The sequence below is a fragment of the Oryctolagus cuniculus genome, chromosome X (genome assembly GCF_964237555.1).
Source record: "Oryctolagus cuniculus chromosome X, mOryCun1.1, whole genome shotgun sequence".
Taxonomy (NCBI): Eukaryota; Metazoa; Chordata; class Mammalia; order Lagomorpha; family Leporidae; genus Oryctolagus; species Oryctolagus cuniculus.
The window spans coordinates 75,767,333-75,788,856 of record NC_091453.1 but is presented as its reverse complement, the minus strand read 5'-3'; the positions used below and the strand labels follow the sequence as shown (position 1 = coordinate 75,788,856).

The window sequence follows — 21,524 nt, the reverse complement described above, 5'->3', positions numbered from 1 at the left end:
CTTGCTACCATTATGGTTTTGGGCAGCCACTGAGGATCTTCAAGCAGATCCCACATGAATAATGAGGGACTACTGTATATAATTTTCCAAAATTGTTGGTCACAGAACTCTTTTAACATAGTACAATTATCAGCATTTCCCGAAATGATAGTACATGGACTACAGTTTGAAAAATTCTGCTATGACACTCTGGCCTCAGAATCAGCCCTTAATGCATTTGGATCTGACCGAGAGCCCATGAGAGTATTTCAGGCATAAAAAACCAAGACACTCTGGAAAAAAAAAAACTAAATGAAAGATCTCTGCAAATGAGATCCCAGTAGAAAGAACGGGTCATCAAAGAAGGAGGTACCTTTCTCTGAGGGGAGGAGAGAACTTCCACTTTGACTATGACCTTGTCTAAATAAGATCAGAGTTGGTGAACTCAAAAGGCTTCCATAGCCTTGGCAGCTCATGACAAGAGCCTAGGGAGATTACTGACTCCATAAACAAGAGCGTCAATTTGTTAAGTTAACAACGGGAGTCACTGTGCACTTACTCCTCATGTAGGATCTCTGTCCTTAATGTGTTGTCTAATGTGAAGTAATGGTATAACTAGTACTCAAACAGTATTTTTCACTTTATGTTCTGTGTGGGTGCAAACTGTTTAAATCTTTACTTAATATAGACTAAATTGATCTTCTGTATGTAAAGATAATTGAAAATGAATCTTGATGTGAATGGAATAGGAGAGGGAGTGGGAGATGGGAGGGTTGCGGGTGGGAGGGAAGTTAAGAGGGGGGGTAAAAGCCATTGTAATCCATAAACTGTACTTTGGAAATTTATATTTATTAAATAAAAGTTAAAAACGGGAGAAAAAAAGAAAAAAATTCTGCTATGAACCAACATAGTATCAACATACCTGTTAACAGAACTCTAATAAAAAATGACAATAAATGCTATTTATTCTATGTTCCTGTTATATGTAGATAGGTGGCTTTGTTTTTGATGAGATTTATTGTTGGAAGCTATATCTGCCATTGATAAATGGGGTTTCTAATTGAATCTCTTATCTTTGGTGTTAAACATGATTTAGCACATGATATCAATTGGCATTTCCAGTGAAGGGAAAAAATGAAGATGCATTGCAAAACATATAACAAGAAATTAACTTCATATGAACATGATTCATTCTATTTCATTCTATTTTGCAAATGCTGGGCATTTCCCTGATGATCCAAATCTTTGGAAATTAGGGTTTTATAATAATTTAATCACAGAGTATAGAACACAACACTTAAGAGAAAGCAAATGAATACATCATTTAGTATTTTAGGCCAGGTTTAGCTAAAGAATAATTTCAAATATTTTAATTGATATCTGCAATGTATTTTTGTTCGATTAGAGATTTAAATGAGAGCTGAGGGGAATGGTGACCTTTAAATATCCTATTCATTTTAAGACTGCAGTGGATGATTTTAAACCAATTAATTATAAGCATTATAAGTAAATGAGTTATTAGCATTCATGAATTCTATAACAGCCAATTTGTTCCTGTTCCCAAACCCTTGAAGTGCCTATTTTATAATTTCACAGAGATGTAACCATAGGAACTAAGTGGTTGCCAACATAAACCTTCATAATTAATGAGGGTAAGTTTTCACCTTTTTGTATCATATTGGATTGTATACAGAATCCAAGTAATATAACTCAAGGACTGTAGTTTTTTTCAAAGTTAAAAAGCTGTCTTTCAACTCTCCTCCTTCTTAGGTCATTTATTTAAGAAGCATATACTGTGTACTGCATGTGCAGGTACTGTGCCAGACGGCATGATGGGTAAAACAGAAATCAAACATTCTCATTATTACCTATGGGCTTAAAATATAGGAGAGGTGCAACATTTAAGCAGTTTAGTGTACTGTCATACAGAATGTATTAAACGTCATAAGAGTTATTTTCTTATAGGAATCATTTTTGTACCATGAGTATTATGTTGTAATTTATTATGCTAGCATCTTTTAACTCAGAAAAGACCATGAGAATGTAAATAAAATACCTTTGATCTATAGTTCTGGAAATATATGCAAATCTATAAAATAAATAAAATTTTTGATAAAGAAAAGAATATAAATTATCCCTTTCATTTGCAAATAACCTAAAAAGAAGAATTGCATCCCTCTCTTCCTCTCTACCTTTCTTCCTTTCTTACTATTAATCCTAATTACATTTCTCCCTTGGGATATTTATGTTTTTATAATTAGACCTATACCTATATCTATAAATCAACATCTAGCTATATACCTACTTACTGATTGGTATTTCTATATAAATGCATATGTATACACGTAAATATATGTATAATTTCCTAAATTTATACATATACATATTTCAAGGGAGAAGCATGATGCATTTATATATATTTATATATTTATAAATATATAGCATTTTTATTTACATATTTATGTAAATATTTGCATAAATAAATTTATTTAGTATACTAAGATATAAATTTATATCTTCTAAAGGAAAACATCCTATAAACGTGATAAATTTATATATTTAGTAATAACATTTTAATGTGTCTATATAGTTAGTAAATTTATATTTTAAGGAAAGAGAAAAAGTGGTAAAAGAAAGGGAATAAGTCTAGCATCTTTCCAGAGCAAGGAACGAAATGATATCCAACAGAAAAACCAGAGAATTTTTTCTTAACGACCACTATTATCCTCGAAGGATGTGCCTCTGCAATCTCCATGATTTAACTGAGTTAATCAAGTAACAAGCTGTTAATGTTGTGGTTTTAGTTGTATTAGTAATACTTGTCCATATAAAGAATTAGTGATCCTAAACACTAACTCAAATTTCTAGATCTTATAACTGACCTGGAGAGCATTTAGAGCAGAGAGTCAATACTTTGGTATAACAGACTTTAGTAATTCTTTAGTTTGGGCAGAACAGAGTAAATTCCTGTCATGGGCAGAAGTCTATTATAGTTCCTATAACTGAATTTTATATTTTCAATCTTGTTTTTCTCTGACTTTCATTCTAACATATGATATATACTCCTTGGAAAAGACAAAATGAAACCAAATGAAATACAAAGGGCACAAAAAGGAATAAAGCACAAGATTGTATATTATTTGAAACTATACACTTAAGGAAAATGCTAATTTTCTGACAAAAAGGCTAATACTATAAAACTATGGTGCTCAAATTTACTCATAGTCAACAAAAATTTAGAATTCCTAGAAATACAAAGCAAAAATACTATATCTTCATCAAATCAACTAGGGAAAAAAATTTACCCAACTCACATCAACCAACTCTTTTTTTCTCAAGTTCCAATGGTTGGATGTATGTAGCTTTTTTCCTACCACTTTGTAGATCCTATTGACTTATTTCTAAATACAAACAGAAGGGAGAATAGAGAAGGGAAAAAGGGAGTATAAAAGAGGCAAGGAATTAGCAGAATATGCAATCATTAAATAAAAAGAAAAAGACAATTCCTGTCACACACAAGCATTAAGTTGCTGAGAGCTAGAGGTAAAAAAGTGGTCCTGGAGATTTAAAGAAATTTACAATAAAGGGAAGAAAAAGTTCTATATATTATCAGCACATTATTAAATGTATTTTATCAAGTTCTGCATCGGAAATATTTTCAAACTTTGATTTTTTTTTTTTTTTGCTATTGAAATTGCACCTAAAAATACAACCTTTACCCTCTCATATATTAGGTTTTTCATTTGCCAAATGCCTTTAGTCTTCTCTGCAGAGACTTGTGTCAGTAATCAAGGGAAGGTGATGCCCAACTATTCTTTAATGGTCACCTCTCACAATGCTGTATTCCTTTCTGTCATCAACTTTGATATATATTCAAACAGTTACCTAATAATGTCTTGCTTGTTGATTTAATCAAAACATCAGTTTGGGGGAGATTTCTTCAAAGGGGTTTGACCTACTCATTAACTGAGACATAAACTTCTCTCTGACAAAGTCAGCAGCATTTTGTGCTCTAAGGGGTCTGTGCAGCAGTGAAATTAGTATCTAGCAAAAGCTAGAACATTTTAGTGTTCATTTATAGGTAATATTTAGAGAGAAGATAAATACAATATGCGCAGAAGGCTTTCCTGGCACTCTTTAAAGTGAGCTAGAAAACATTCTCCAATACTTGAGAATTCACCCAAGTTTATCATTTTGTCATTCAAATGACTCTGAAATGACAGAATTCACTGCTTAACAAGAGGCTATAGTGTGACATTGACCTCAGAATGACTAATGCTTACAGAAAACCACAATTTCAGGCATTATTTGACTTCTTCTCTCTTTGTCTTGAGCTTGTAATGATTTATTTTCCAGTAGGGATAAATACAAACACCAAATAGGAGTTGATATTAGGTTTTAAGGGTGGATCCTTGTATTAGTGGAAGTTGTAGTCACACCTGAACAATTTTTATTCTTAACTCAAAACACCTTCCCTAAATAACCTAAAAGGACACTAAGACAATATTCACAATGAAGAGTCTCTGCCTGGAAGAAGGAAAATCAAATGAATCTGAGCCTTAGTTAAATATCTTATGAATGATTAAAACAGACTGATTTTTTAGTAGCTTAAAACTGTATTGCAATGTCTTTATTTAAAAAAATTTCTAACTTTAGAACATTTTAGATTTGCAGAATTTTGGGGGTAGTACAGTGTTCCTGCATATCTTAAACTTAGCTCCTCTATTTTTACTTTTACATTTAGTATAGTATATATGCCACAATTCATAAACTAACACTGGTATACATTACTACTGCAATAATTAAAATTCATATTTTATTCAAATTTCTTCACTTTTTTATTAGTTTTATTTTTCTGTTCCAGGATCCAATCAAGATACCACATTAGAGAGCAGGTATCTGGCCTATGAGTTAACATGCTTGTTAAGATACCCATATCCCACCTTGGAGTACGTGGGCTCCACTCTTGACTCCAATGTCATGCTAACGCAGACCCTGGGTGACAGCAGGGATAGTATCAGTAATTGGGTCCCTATCATCCTTGGAGGAAACCTGGATTGACTTCTCAGCTCCAGGCTTTAGCTTGGCCCAATCGTGACCATCATGGGCATTTGGAGAGTGAGTCAGTGTTTGGGCTCTCTGTCTCTCCCTCTCCCTCTCTCTCCCTCTTGCTCTCTCAGTCTCTCTAAACAATATATTTTTTTGAAAAATTAAAGATGCCATGTTATATTTAGTTATGATGTCTTTACTGTGATAGTTTCTCAGGATTTCCATTCTTTGTTTTTGAAGACCTTGACACTTGCAGAGTACTGGTCAGATATTTTCTAGACTACCCTTCATCTTGGATTGGTCTAAGTTTTTTTCTAATTAGGCTAAGGTTATAGGGTTTTGGTAGGAAGAACATAGAGGTAGAGTGTCATACTCAGTACATTATATCATGGGTGCATGGTATAGACATGGTTTATCATTGATGATGATAACTTTCATCACAGTAATGAGATAGTGTTTGTCAGATTTCTTCATAGTAATGTTACTACCCCATGTCCCACCCACTTACATACCCTATTCTTAGGAACGAAGGCATTACACAGCCTCTACAATGTGCTACCTCTTTAAGGGCAGAGTACATACATAATTTGGAATTATTCTGCAAGGAATTCTTGTCTATTATTCCCAACGTGCTTCTTTTTTTAACTTTTATTTAATAAATATAAATTTGCAAAGTACAACTTTTGCATTATTGTGGCTTTTTCCCCCATAACCTCCCTCCCACCTGCAACTATCCCTTCTCCTGCCATCCCATTCACATCAAGATTCATTTTCAATTCTCTTTATATACAGATGGTCAATTTAGTATATACTCAGTAAAGATTTCAACAGTTTACACCCACATAGAAACACAAAGTATAAAATACTGTTAAAATACTAGTTATACCGTTAATTCACATAGGAAAACACATTAAGGACAAAGATCCTACATGGGAAGTAAATGCATAGTGACTCCTCTTGTTGACTTAACAAGTCACACTCTTGTTTATGGCATCAGTAATCACCCTAGGCTCTTGTCATGAGCTTCCAAGGCTATGGAAGCCTCTTGAGTTTGCCAACTCCGATCTTATTTAGACAAGATCATAGTCAAAGTGGAAGTTCTCTCCTCCCTTCAGAGAAAGGTACCTCCTTCTTTGATGGCCCATTCTTTCTGCTGGGATCTCACTCACAGAGATCTTTCATTTAGGTCATTTTTTGCCAGAGTGTCTTGGCTTTCCGTGCCTGAAATACTCTCATGGGCTTTTTAGCCAGATCCAAATGCCTTAAGGGCTGATTCTGAGGCCAGAGTGCTGTTGAGGACATCTGCCATTCATTCTGCTGTGTATCCCGCTTCCTATGTTGGCTTGCTCTGTTTTTAATTCTATCAGTTAGTATTAGCAGACACTAGTCTTGTTTACGTGATCCCTTTGACAGTTACTCCTATCATTCTGATCAATTATGAACTGAAATTGATCACTTTGACTAGTGTGATGGCATTGGTACATGCCACCTTGATGGGATTGAATTGGAATCCCCTAGCAGGTTTCTAACTCTACCATTAGGGGTAAGTCCGATTGAGCATGTGCCGAACTGTAGATCTCCTCCCTCTCTTATTCCCACTCTTATATTTAACAGGGATCACTTTACAGTTAAATGTAAACACCTAAGAATAATTGTATGTTAATTAAAGAGTTCAACCAATAGTATTAAGTAGAGCAAAAAAATACTAAAGTCAGGACAGAGGTTGCTCAAGTCATTCTTTCTCATAGTGTCCATTTTCCAATTTGCTTCTTAAGTCAATCATTTATTTACATCAACATGGATTCATGAGAATTTTTATAATTGTGTTATAATCAAACACTATTTTATGTTGTTACTCAAATTGTTCTAGCTTTGATCATTGGGAACTCTGACAGCTGGCTTCTCTACACCTTTGACATACCTGCCATCACTGTGTTTTTGTTTTGCTTTGTCCGAAAATTGCCTTTCAGGAAGTAGAAGTTGCTCCAGAACTAGTAGGTATATATCCCTTTCCCTAGTTTCCCTAGTCCTAGACCTGTCATTTCTAGTATGATAGTATTATGTTCAGTTATGTAAGAGACTGCCAAACTACCTTCCAAAGTGACTATCACATTTTGCATTCTCACCAGCAGTGCATGAGAGTCTCTGTTGTTTTGAATACTTGCCAGCAATTGGTATTATCAGATCTTGTTTTCTTTTGTTTTTGCCATTTTAACAGATGTACACAAACTCTCTTTGACTTTATTTTACTTGGCAGATGGTTTTGTATTGCTTTTTTTTTTCTATACTACTGATCTGAACACATTTATGAGAAGAAAAATTCCCAAATATTATTTGGCAATTATTCTATAAAGAGCACAGTAAGAATGATTTCACACAAAGTAGGCCTTATTAAAATCTGTTCAGATCACCGCATCTCTCTTTGATGTTTCCTTCAGAGGGACATGGATGGTTCAGGTGAGTAAAGAGAATCTTGATAGGCTGTAAGTTTTTTTTTCCCTGAAATTATTAAGTTTCACTGTATAAAACTGGAAACCATCATACTTAGTGAAACAAGCCAGTTCCAAAAAGACAGGTTAGTGATAACTCATAGAGTACCTAAAATATAATGTATTAGAGTGAAATTGACATTTTCAGATTTGATGATTGTTTATAGCTCTTGTATCTACTGTTGAGGAACAATGTTGTTTTCTTCATACTATTTGTTGAATGTTGAAAGTAGGGTTAATCTTATGAGTATAAATAAACGGAAAATAGACCTTTGTATGAATTAAGAGTTGGAATAAGAGAGGGAAGAGGAAGAAGGGTGGGAATGTTGGCAGGAGGTTGGGTAGGGTGGAAAGCATCACTATGTTCCTAAATCTGCATATATGAAATATCTAAAATTTATATACCTTAAATAATTTTTTTAAATTAGCTCGTTATCTCAGATGTGAATGAAAGTCAATGAATTATAATATCCATGATATCATAACTCAAATGGCCTATCTTGTTTATAATAAATTCTAAATAAAAAAAACACTTAGCAAACAAAGAGTTAATAAGCCACTTCTGAATATGCTTTTAGTTCCTATCCTTTACCTCTTAGTCAGATGCTGAGTCCTCACAGCGGCTGGGAATCTAAGAAAGCCCAAGTGTAAAAGGTGTGGAATGAGAAGAGATGAAAGACCCCCCCCCCCTCTCTCTGCCTCTCCTTCTCTTTCTTTGTAACTCTGAATTCCAAATAAATAAATCTTAAAAAATGGCACATTTTATTGGGGGTATTGTATTGGTCCCATCTTTCTACTGAATGTACCAAAGAGAGTAAAATAAGGGAAATTAAAGTGAAACATTTTAACTCATCTTAGAAGAGGGAAGTTAGTAGGTATAGGACAGAATAATATACTTCATATTCCCCTCTCTACCTTCACCAAGCAATGGTGACTTCCTATACCTGGTTTTTGTGTTTCCATGATTTCTCTCTCCAAACTGTTTTTATCCTATAAGTAGTTCTGATGAAGTTACATAATTTTCCTGCTCAAATACTGTTACAGTGATTTCATGAGCAAAGTCAACCTTTATATATTACCTGAAAAACTCACTACAATATAGCCTTTTCTCCTTTATCTCTTTCTCATTAACAAGCACAAACCCAAAAGGAATCAGAATGGAAAAAATCACTTGAAATACATATGATACCTAACACATCCAAACCTTCATGTACCATGTTATTCTCATTTCATGAGCTTTGCATTTCTTCTGTAATCTTCAAATATTTGTTTCCACATATTTTTCCCAATCTAGTTTACATGCTATTTATTTTATGAGGTGTTCTTTGACCATCACAACTAGAAACAACCTATATCGTCAATTTCTCACTCTTATGCTGTTTATTTATTTTATTTTTTTATTTATTTGACAGAGTTAGACAGTGAGAGAGAGAGAGAGAGAGAGAGAGAGAGGTCTTCCTTCCATTGGTTCACTCCCCAGATGGCCACAATGGCCAGAGCTGCACCGATCTGAAACCAGGAACCAGGTGCTTCCTCCTGGTCCCACGCTGGTGCAGGGGCCCAAGCACCCGGGCCATCCTTCACTGCCTTCCTGGACCACAGCAGAGAACTGGACTGGAAGAGGAGCAACCGGAACTAGAACCGGCTCCCATATGGGATGCCGGGGCCTCAGGTGGAGGATTAACCTACTGTGCCACGGCGCCGGCCTCTCATGCTGTTAATTTTTTTTCTCTAAGAACTTTACTTCCTATTCTATATTAGAGTTTGATAAATATAACGCTGATTCTTAAACATTTCCTGAGCTTAATAAGTTAGCTTTTATCTTTCTTATCTCCCTTGTCGCCAGTTTCATGTACCTACCTGCTCATTCTGGAGTCAGGAAACAGGAAAATTGGACTGATAATTGACTACTGCATAATAATTTAGGTCCCCTAAACTCTCTTCTTGGGCCTGTCTCAATCACCAAATAATTTAAGGTTTACTGATTTTCATCCTAAATTGGGAAACAGCATTAACATTTTTCCTATTCCCCGCATCTTAGTGAGTAAGGCTGATTGTTTCTGTATCTTATATCCCCAAATAAAGTTTCCAGAATAACCTTAAGTAGCACCATGTACAATGAAAAAGAAATATTGTCTGAACAAAGAAACACTTCTTTCTTCCTGTGTATCACCCACTAAAAAGTGTTCTCAAACTTCCCAATCAATTCAATAGAAATCAAGGCCTTAAATTAAAATCATTTTGCTTCAAAGATAAAATTTCATAAACTAACCAGTAAAAAAGGAGGATGCCATTTTTCCTTGATTTAGTAAACTTAATATGCCTCTCTATGAGCACTGGGCTGACTTTGAGGCTAGAAATCCAAAGTTTCACCCCTATGGACTGCTGTATCAGAATTATTGAGGGGACTTTTCTCAAAGGAGAGGCATGACAATATATCTGTGCATGAGATTTTATTGCTGACTTATTTACAGTTACCCCTCTGGCTTCCCTTGAATAAAATATTTTGATGATTATATATGGAACACTAAATGAATTTTGCCCAAATGAAATGACTTGGAATTATTTTGCTCCTGAAATCTGGGCTGAACCTCATATTTGAACTCTCCTTGCCTATACAACCTATCTTTCTGAATCTCATGCTACCTTCAAAGACTTTTAACCCCCTTTCCGAACAATATTCTGGTCCAGTAATCTAGGATAGAATCCAGGAGAATGTATTTTAACAACCTTTCAAAGTGCTTCTGACACATAACCAAGTTTAGTAATGATTGATCTAATAGAACATTCTCATTTGACAGATAAGGAAATTAGCAACTGAAGATAGTGTTCAAAGCTAAACTCCTTGCTGTAAGTACAATGCTCTTTTCACCTTATAGAGATTCCATTATCATTATAAAAGTACTGTGCTGTTATTCAAAATAATTAATAACCAGTAAGGAACAGTAATCAGTCAGCAGGGATACCTAACCAACTGGAACAGATTTCTAACCAATCCAAATAAATGACAGCCATGAAAATCTGGCATGGTTGTATCTGTGCTTAACTGGCTGAACATTAGCTTTAAATATTTTTCAATACAACTAAATTTGAGCTAATCAATTCAGATGGTAAAGAAATAGATATCAGCTCTAAATAAAGATCTTTCTAGCAATAAGATACATTCAATACCTAGATGTACTATCTTGGTAAGTAATGAAATTTTCATCACTAAAATTATTCAGACTGTATGAGTACTTGACAGGTGTCAGGAATGCTACAGAAAGGATATTTATACTGACTCAGATATTGGGATAGAAAGCTTCTAGTGTCTCTTTAAATCAGAAGTTTCTGCAAAATAATATGCAGCTTCTAGTTAAGATAATAAATTTCATATGTTCAAATCTCACAATTATTATAAAATATTGTTCTGGCAGTCTTAGCCAGAGCCACTAGGCAAGAAAAAAAATCAAAGGGATACAAATTGGAAATGAGTAAGTCAAACTGTCCCCTGTTTGTAGATGATATGATCCTATATATAGGGGAACCAAAAGACTCCACTAAGAGACTACGGGAACTCATAAGATACTTTGGCAAAGCTGCAGGATATAAAATCAATATGCAAAAATCAATCACATTCATATACACTAAAAATGCTGTGGTTGAGAAAGAACCGGTAAAATCAGTATCATTCATAATAGCTACAAAAATTAATTATGTTTATAACAGATCAATTCTCAGTAGCTAAACTACGGAATCAGCCATGACATCCATCAGCTGATGACTGGATAAAGAAAATGTGGTAATCAGATATGATAGAATATTATTCAGTCATTAAAAAAGAACAAAATCCTATCTTGCAACAAGTGGATGCAACTGGAAACCCTTATGCTTAGTGAAATAAGCCAGAGCCAAAAAGAAAAAAATATATTTTCTCTGATTAGTGGTAGCTAATATATGAAGTAAAAAAAAAACTTAATGGATATGAATTTAATTTACATATTGGGATTTGATTATCATTTATAACCGTTGTCTATATCCCTACTGAACAGTGGTCTCTCTACTTTTCTTTGTTGAATTCTTTATTTAATACAGCATTAAGGCTGTGATTATAAATTAAATATTTTATCAAAAATTAAAAAAAGAAAAATGATGAAAAGATGAGGGAAGCAAGGAGGGAAGTATCATATTCTTTTTTTTAACTTTTATTTAATAATATAAATTTCCAAAGTACAGCTTATGGATTACAATGGCTTCCCCCCCAAAATGTCCCTCCCACCCACAACCCTCCCCTTTCCCACTCCCTCTCCCCTTCCATTCACATCATGATTCATTTTCGATTCTCTTTATATACAGAAGATCAGTTTAGCATATATTAAGTAAAGATTTCAACAGTTTGCTCCCACACAGAAACATAAAGTGAAAAATACTGTTTGAGTACTAGTTATAGCATTAAATCTCAATGTACAGCACACTAAGGACAAAGATCCTACATGAGGAGTAAGTGCACAGTGACTCCTGTTGCTGACTTAACAAATTGACACTCTTGTTTATGGCATCAGTAATCACCCTAGGCTCTTGTCATGAGCTGCCAAGGCTATGGAAGCACCCTGAGTTCACCGACTCTGATCATATTTAGACGAGGCCATGGTCAAAGTGGAAGTTCTCTCCTCCCTTCAGAGAAAGGCACCTCCTTCTTTGATGACCTGTTCTTTCCACTGGGATCTCACTCACATAGATCTTTCATTTAGTATTTTTTTTTTCCCCCAGAGTGTCTTGGCTTTCCATGCCTGAAATACTCTCATGGGCATTTCAGCCGGATCTGCATGCCTTAAGGGCTGATTCTGAGGCCAGAGTGCTGTTTAGGACATCTGCCACTCTATGAGTCTGCTGTGTATCTCACTTCCCATGTTGGATCGTTCTCTCCCTTTTTGATTCTATCAGCTAGTATTTGCAGACACTATTCTTGTTTATGTGATCCCTTTGACTCTTAGTCCTATCATTACGATCAATTGTGAACAGAAATTGATCACTGGGACTAGTGAGATGGCATTGGTACATGCCACCTTGATGGGATTGAATTGGAATCCCCTGGTATGTTTCTAACTCTACCGTTTGAGGTAAGTCAGCTTGAGCATGTCCCGAATTGCACATCTCTTCCCTCTCTTATTCCCACTCTTATATTTAACAGTGATCACTTGATCAGCCGTCACCCTGACTGTTGATGAGCAACTTAATATGTTATCCCTCTTAGTATTTTTGTTTGTTTGTTCTACTTAATACTTTTGGTTGAATACTGTAATCAATACACAATTATTCTTAAGTGCTGAAACTTAACTGAAAAGTGATCACTGTTAAATATAAGAGTGGAAGTATCATAATCTAAGAAGTTTATCTATGAACTACATAAAATTTATTCTCTTTATATTAACAACAAATAAATAAATAATTGTTCTGCTAGGTGCTTCAAGCTCCTGTGACCACAGCTGTGGCATATGCCTTACTTCCTTTGACAATTTTTAATTCTTTGCTGAAATCATGACAATTGTGTTATCAAACAGGACTCAATCATGTCTTCCTGTTGAATTCAATTAAAAAAGCCAGTGATTACAGGATATATATCCATAGGAAATGAAATCATTCTGTTGCAGAGACATCTGCAATATCACGTGTTTTGCAGCATCTTCCTCAAATGGCCAAGAAATGGAATTAGCCTAAGTGTCTATCAAGTGATGAATGGAAAACAAAATGTTATAAATATACACAATTGAATAGTATTCAGCCATAAAAAGGCTGAATACCTGTCCTTTGTGACAACAGCAATAGAACTCGTACGTCATTATGTCAAGTGAAATAACCCAGGACAGAGTGACAAGTATTATAAATTCTCACTCATAAGCAGAATCTAAAAACATTGATCTCATAGCAGTTGATAGCAGAATGGTGGTTATGAGAGACTGGGGAAAGTATGGGAGGGAATGTTGAGGAAAAATTGATTAATAGGTAGTAAGTTATGGTTAAGAGAAAAAAGTTCTGGTGCTCTATTGCACAGTAGAGTGACCACAGAAAATGATAATTTACTACATTTCTTTAAAAAGCTAGGCAGAAAGATTTTGATTTTTTTACAAGAAAGAAATTTTTGAAGAAATACATATGTTTACCTTGATTTGAGTATTACATATAGTGTTTATATACATCAAAAACAAAATATGGTACATCATAAATTTATATATATATATATAGTTTTCATGTATCTGTTAAAAATTTTAAAAGAAAAAGTAAAAAAGTAAATAAAACTAGTGAAAACCAATGGGATCAAAGAAGAATGACAAGAACCTATGACTAGTAGATAAACACTGAAACATGAGTAATTGTGGGGAGCAAACCGGACTAGACTGAGTTACTGGAATTAAGACTTATTCTATGCATCTGCTCTCCCACAATATGGCGCTGGGAGAGAAGTAAACAGCTTCCGCACAGCTGCCTCCAGTTCAACCAATAAACTGTAGGACTTGCTCCTGATTGGAGGAGAGCAGCGTACTCGGCGTGTGGGCAGCCGAGTTAGGATTGGCGGAGGAGGACTATAAAGGAGGAGAGAGACGGCATGCACCAGAAACATCTAAGGGTAACATCTAGCTGAAGGAACACCTGTGCAGCCCCCGAGAAGAGCCGGCCGGCGGTGTGCCGCTCCCCTGCGGAAGTGGGGAATGTGGCCAGGGGGAACTGCCCTTCCACGGAGGTGGAAGGGATAGTAGCCAACCCGGGAAGAACCAGCAGCAAACCCGGGGAGGGCCGAGCAGACAGAAAGAACAGCGCAGGGTCCTGTGTCGTTCCTCCACGAAGAGGGGGAGTGACATAATGGTGCCGTGACTCGGATAGGAAACCTAGCTCGGATAGGAAACCCAGGACGGATAGGAAACTTAGGAGGGAAAGAACGGGAAGAACTGGGAAAATATCGGAGAGAGAGACTAGCAAACAGCCTAGGGAAAATATCGGAGAGAGAGACTAGCAAATAGCCTAGGGAAAAGCCGGACGAAAAAGGTGCCGGAAGAAGCTATTGAAAGCCTAGGCATAGACTCGGATACAGACTACGGGGGGAAGCTGGGAGAAATCTCTAAGGTCGAAAGCGAAAGTGAAAGCTAGAACAAACAGACTCGGACGCGGACTGTGGGGAGAGGCCAGGAGAAATGAGGGAGGAATATTGTTGGAAGAAAACTTAGGGAAACATACCGGGTAGAGAAAAGTGTTAGGGAAATTGAAGCCGCGGGGGGCAGGCCGAGGCTGAAACGAAAGCCACTTTGGGATTCTCAAGTTAGCCCGGGAATAGGGGGCGAAAGGTTGAAACCAGAAGCTGAAACGTAAGCCAGATTGGGATCCGTCTGATTAGCCCGGGGAGCAAAGGACGGGAAGCCAGATCGTGGGGCGGAGACGTAAGCTGGGTTGAATTCGCCAGGCTAGCCCGGGGAACTTAGATTGAATGCTAGTGGCGGACACGTAAGCTACGCTGTGTGACTCGTGGAAGCCGCCGCGTGCAGAGAGAGCACGGGGCGTGAATAGATAGGGAACGGGGCTGGCGCGAGGCCGTGGTTCAGACGCGAAAGGGTTAAGTGCGAAACCGCGGAGTGTGCGCGTAAAGCCGAGCCGCGCAGAGCCGCGAAGCCTCGCAGATGAGAGAGGTGCGGGCTGAAGCGGCTCAGAGCCGGAAAGCTGCCGAGAAGCAGCCTCGGGGCGAGGCGCCGGGAAGCCGCGCGGAGCCGTGAAGCTGCCGGCAGGGCGAGGCGCCGGGAAGCTGCAGGGATAAGAGAAACAGAAGTTTAGAAGTAAAAGAGAAATAGGAATGCTGGAAGATGGAAGTAAAATGGGAGAAGTAGGAATGCCCGGAGATAGAGAAATAGAGAAATAGAAAGGCCTCCCCTCAACATGGCAGTGAGAGAGCTTGGATTCGGTCTGCCCGATTAAGTGAGGCGATGAGCACCTGCGGCGGCTAGCAGCTTATGCGCCGCAGGTCACCGAAGATAGGCACGAACCAACACTAATAAGTCTCCCCCACAATACGGCAATGAGAAGGCTTAGATTCGGTCTGCCTGATTAAGGCGGTAAGCGCCAGCAGGCGGCTCAACCAGAGTATGAGCCGCAGGTCACCGAACACAGGCACGCATCAGCGCCTAAAAACCTCCTCACAACATGGCGAAGAGAGGACCCGGATTCGGTTTGCCTGATTGATAGGACTTTTAAGAACCTGTGGCAACTCTAGCAAGTAGAGCAGAGTGTGTGCCGTGGGACACCGAAGACAGGCGCGCATCAACGCCAAAAATAAAAAGAAAGGGGGATCTGTGGGGAGCAAACCGGACTAGACTGAGTTACTGGAATTAAGACTTATTCTATGCATCTGCTCTCCCACAATATGGCGCTGGGAGAGAAGTAAACAGCTTCCGCACAGCTGCCTCCAGTTCAACCAATAAACTGTAGGACTTGCTCCTGATTGGAGGAGAGCAGCGTACTCGGCGTGTGGGCAGCCGAGTTAGGATTGGCGGAGGAGGACTATAAAGGAGGAGAGAGACGGCATGCACCAGAAACATCTAAGGGTAACATCTAGCTGAAGGAACACCTGTGCAGCCCCCGAGAAGAGCCGGCCGGCGGTGTGCCGCTCCCCTGCGGAAGTGGGGAATGTGGCCAGGGGGAACTGCCCTTCCACGGAGGTGGAAGGGATAGTAGCCAACCCGGGAAGAACCAGCAGCAAACCCGGGGAGGGCCGAGCAGACAGAAAGAACAGCGCAGGGTCCTGTGTCGTTCCTCCACGAAGAGGGGGAGTGACATAATGGTGCCGTGACTCGGATAGGAAACCTAGCTCGGATAGGAAACCCAGGACGGATAGGAAACTTAGGAGGGAAAGAACGGGAAGAACTGGGAAAATATCGGAGAGAGAGACTAGCAAACAGCCTAGGGAAAATATCGGAGAGAGAGACTAGCAAATAGCCTAGGGAAAAGCCGGACGAAAAAGGTGCCGGAAGAAGCTATTGAAAGCCTAGGCATAGACTCGGATACAGACTACGGGGGGAAGCTGGGAGAAATCTCTAAGGTCGAAAGCGAAAGTGAAAGCTAGAACAAACAGACTCGGACGCGGACTGTGGGGAGAGGCCAGGAGAAATGAGGGAGGAATATTGTTGGAAGAAAACTTAGGGAAACATACCGGGTAGAGAAAAGTGTTAGGGAAATTGAAGCCGCGGGGGGCAGGCCGAGGCTGAAACGAAAGCCACTTTGGGATTCTCAAGTTAGCCCGGGAATAGGGGGCGAAAGGTTGAAACCAGAAGCTGAAACGTAAGCCAGATTGGGATCCGTCTGATTAGCCCGGGGAGCAAAGGACGGGAAGCCAGATCGTGGGGCGGAGACGTAAGCTGGGTTGAATTCGCCAGGCTAGCCCGGGGAACTTAGATTGAATGCTAGTGGCGGACACGTAAGCTACGCTGTGTGACTCGTGGAAGCCGCCGCGTGCAGAGAGAGCACGGGGCGTGAATAGATAGGGAACGGGGCTGGCGCGAGGCCGTGGTTCAGACGCGAAAGGGTTAAGTGCGAAACCGCGGAGTGTGCGCGTAAAGCCGAGCCGCGCAGAGCCGCGAAGCCTCGCAGATGAGAGAGGTGCGGGCTGAAGCGGCTCAGAGCCGGAAAGCTGCCGAGAAGCAGCCTCGGGGCGAGGCGCCGGGAAGCCGCGCGGAGCCGTGAAGCTGCCGGCAGGGCGAGGCGCCGGGAAGCTGCAGGGATAAGAGAAACAGAAGTTTAGAAGTAAAAGAGAAATAGGAATGCTGGAAGATGGAAGTAAAATGGGAGAAGTAGGAATGCCCGGAGATAGAGAAATAGAGAAATAGAAAGGCCTCCCCTCAACATGGCAGTGAGAGAGCTTGGATTCGGTCTGCCCGATTAAGTGAGGCGATGAGCACCTGCGGCGGCTAGCAGCTTATGCGCCGCAGGTCACCGAAGATAGGCACGAACCAACACTAATAAGTCTCCCCCACAATACGGCAATGAGAAGGCTTAGATTCGGTCTGCCTGATTAAGGCGGTAAGCGCCAGCAGGCGGCTCAACCAGAGTATGAGCCGCAGGTCACCGAACACAGGCACGCATCAGCGCCTAAAAACCTCCTCACAACATGGCGAAGAGAGGACCCGGATTCGGTTTGCCTGATTGATAGGACTTTTAAGAACCTGTGGCAACTCTAGCAAGTAGAGCAGAGTGTGTGCCGTGGGACACCGAAGACAGGCGCGCATCAACGCCAAAAATAAAAAGAAAGGGGGATCTGTGGGGAGCAAACCGGACTAGACTGAGTTACTGGAATTAAGACTTATTCTATGCATCTGCTCTCCCACAATATGGCGCTGGGAGAGAAGTAAACAGCTTCCGCACAGCTGCCTCCAGTTCAACCAATAAACTGTAGGACTTGCTCCTGATTGGAGGAGAGCAGCGTACTCGGCGTGTGGGCAGCCGAGTTAGGATTGGCGGAGGAGGACTATAAAGGAGGAGAGAGACGGCATGCACCAGAAACATCTAAGGGTAACATCTAGCTGAAGGAACACCTGTGCAGCCCCCGAGAAGAGCCGGCCGGCGGTGTGCCGCTCCCCTGCGGAAGTGGGGAATGTGGCCAGGGGGAACTGCCCTTCCACGGAGGTGGAAGGGATAGTAGCCAACCCGGGAAGAACCAGCAGCAAACCCGGGGAGGGCCGAGCAGACAGAAAGAACAGCGCAGGGTCCTGTGTCGTTCCTCCACGAAGAGGGGGAGTGACATAATGGTGCCGTGACTCGGATAGGAAACCTAGCTCGGATAGGAAACCCAGGACGGATAGGAAACTTAGGAGGGAAAGAACGGGAAGAACTGGGAAAATATCGGAGAGAGAGACTAGCAAACAGCCTAGGGAAAATATCGGAGAGAGAGACTAGCAAATAGCCTAGGGAAAAGCCGGACGAAAAAGGTGCCGGAAGAAGCTATTGAAAGCCTAGGCATAGACTCGGATACAGACTACGGGGGGAAGCTGGGAGAAATCTCTAAGGTCGAAAGCGAAAGTGAAAGCTAGAACAAACAGACTCGGACGCGGACTGTGGGGAGAGGCCAGGAGAAATGAGGGAGGAATATTGTTGGAAGAAAACTTAGGGAAACATACCGGGTAGAGAAAAGTGTTAGGGAAATTGAAGCCGCGGGGGGCAGGCCGAGGCTGAAACGAAAGCCACTTTGGGATTCTCAAGTTAGCCCGGGAATAGGGGGCGAAAGGTTGAAACCAGAAGCTGAAACGTAAGCCAGATTGGGATCCGTCTGATTAGCCCGGGGAGCAAAGGACGGGAAGCCAGATCGTGGGGCGGAGACGTAAGCTGGGTTGAATTCGCCAGGCTAGCCCGGGGAACTTAGATTGAATGCTAGTGGCGGACACGTAAGCTACGCTGTGTGACTCGTGGAAGCCGCCGCGTGCAGAGAGAGCACGGGGCGTGAATAGATAGGGAACGGGGCTGGCGCGAGGCCGTGGTTCAGACGCGAAAGGGTTAAGTGCGAAACCGCGGAGTGTGCGCGTAAAGCCGAGCCGCGCAGAGCCGCGAAGCCTCGCAGATGAGAGAGGTGCGGGCTGAAGCGGCTCAGAGCCGGAAAGCTGCCGAGAAGCAGCCTCGGGGCGAGGCGCCGGGAAGCCGCGCGGAGCCGTGAAGCTGCCGGCAGGGCGAGGCGCCGGGAAGCTGCAGGGATAAGAGAAACAGAAGTTTAGAAGTAAAAGAGAAATAGGAATGCTGGAAGATGGAAGTAAAATGGGAGAAGTAGGAATGCCCGGAGATAGAGAAATAGAGAAATAGAAAGGCCTCCCCTCAACATGGCAGTGAGAGAGCTTGGATTCGGTCTGCCCGATTAAGTGAGGCGATGAGCACCTGCGGCGGCTAGCAGCTTATGCGCCGCAGGTCACCGAAGATAGGCACGAACCAACACTAATAAGTCTCCCCCACAATACGGCAATGAGAAGGCTTAGATTCGGTCTGCCTGATTAAGGCGGTAAGCGCCAGCAGGCGGCTCAACCAGAGTATGAGCCGCAGGTCACCGAACACAGGCACGCATCAGCGCCTAAAAACCTCCTCACAACATGGCGAAGAGAGGACCCGGATTCGGTTTGCCTGATTGATAGGACTTTTAAGAACCTGTGGCAACTCTAGCAAGTAGAGCAGAGTGTGTGCCGTGGGACACCGAAGACAGGCGCGCATCAACGCCAAAAATAAAAAGAAAGGGGGATCTGTGGGGAGCAAACCGGACTAGACTGAGTTACTGGAATTAAGACTTATTCTATGCATCTGCTCTCCCACAATATGGCGCTGGGAGAGAAGTAAACAGCTTCCGCACAGCTGCCTCCAGTTCAACCAATAAACTGTAGGACTTGCTCCTGATTGGAGGAGAGCAGCGTACTCGGCGTGTGGGCAGCCGAGTTAGGATTGGCGGAGGAGGACTATAAAGGAGGAGAGAGACGGCATGCACCAGAAACATCTAAGGGTAACATCTAGCTGAAGGAACACCTGTGCAGCCCCCGAGAAGAGCCGGCCGGCGGTGTGCCGCTCCCCTGCGGAAGTGGGGAATGTGGCCAGGGGGAACTGCCCTTCCACGGAGGTGGAAGGGATAGTAGCCAACCCGGGAAGAACCAGCAGCAAACCCGGGGAGGGCCGAGCAGACAGAAAGAACAGCGCAGGGTCCTGTGTCGTTCCTCCACGAAGAGGGGGAGCGACAAGTAATCAAAACTTACAATTTTATTTAGGCCCTTTAATTGCTTGTTTGTCCAAAGCTACTTTCTGTCTCTTTCTTCAGTCTCATCTACTTGTGTATAAATTTGCTCCTTAAATATTATTTCCAATTTTGATTCACTCACAAGTGGTAATAATGATGTAGCCAAAGAGAGATTTTTCTAGAATCATATTTTCCTTTAAAAAGTACACTGGTTTTCCAGTTAAATATATGGAAAAAAATTCAACACATTTTCATTTTCATATCAAATTACTCAAATATCTCTATTTTTAAATCACAAGCTAAAATTATAGGCCTTTAGACAACAAAAAATGATTTTCATATGCATGTAACAGACTTCTAAAGTTAATATCATGCAATGAACATTTGGTATAAAACATGGAATATAAAGAGGTATGGGCAAAGAAGCAAAGGACCAAGATTTTAGTCTTGGCTCTAACACTAATCTCAATGTGATCTGGGCAAACCATGTAACCTCTAAGTGGTTATTTCCTAATGCGAACATTTATATGTTAGACCAGCTGTTCTTTATCGTCCTATAATGCAGCTGTTCTTTATCGTCCTATAATGCAGTTTTCTAAAAGCAAAAAGAAAATTGTATGATAGATAAGAAATGGAAATTTAGTATTAGTTTCCTTTTTTTAACTTTTAAGTTATACAGCTATATATTTATAAAAATCAAATCTAAATAGAGCACTCAACTTTTTCCTTGGAAAAAAAATCCTATTAGAACTTTTAATAGTCATGTTAGTCTTTTGCAGGCACTGGTATTTTTATATCCTCTGTCAGAGTATTTTCTTGTAGTCATTTCAGATTAAATTCAACAGCCACTTAATTTCTAAATATGGAAGTTTCATTAAGCATAAAGTTGTCTTATATTAGCATAAGTTTATTAGAGCATTCAACAACCTTTGTAAAATCTGCTTAGTTTCAAAACTGAATGCTATACTTTAAGAGATAGAATTTTTCCTCCTAACTTTATTGGCTTAATAATAAGGAATTCAAGCTTTGGAGTCAGACAAACTGGGGTATATATCTGTGCCCCACAAAATTATTATTTTCATATACTCAAAAAACTTTACATATTTTAAAGATTTTATTTATTTATTTGAGAGGCAGAGTAACAGAGAGAGAGAGAGAGAGAGAGAGAGAGAGAGGTCTTCCATCCACTGGTTCACTTCCCAAATGGCCACGATGCCTAGAACTGAGCTGATCCGAAGTCAGGAGCCAGGAGCCTCTTCTGAGTCTCCCACTTTGGTGCAGGGGCCCAACCAGTT

General features: G+C 40.5%; 1 pseudogene; it reads left to right on the top strand.

The window, feature by feature from the left end:
- Window positions 1-5,082: 5,082 nt before the first annotated feature.
- Window positions 5,083-21,524, top strand: part of LOC103351938 (microtubule-associated protein tau-like) — a 30,097-nt pseudogene continuing 13,655 nt past the window's right edge.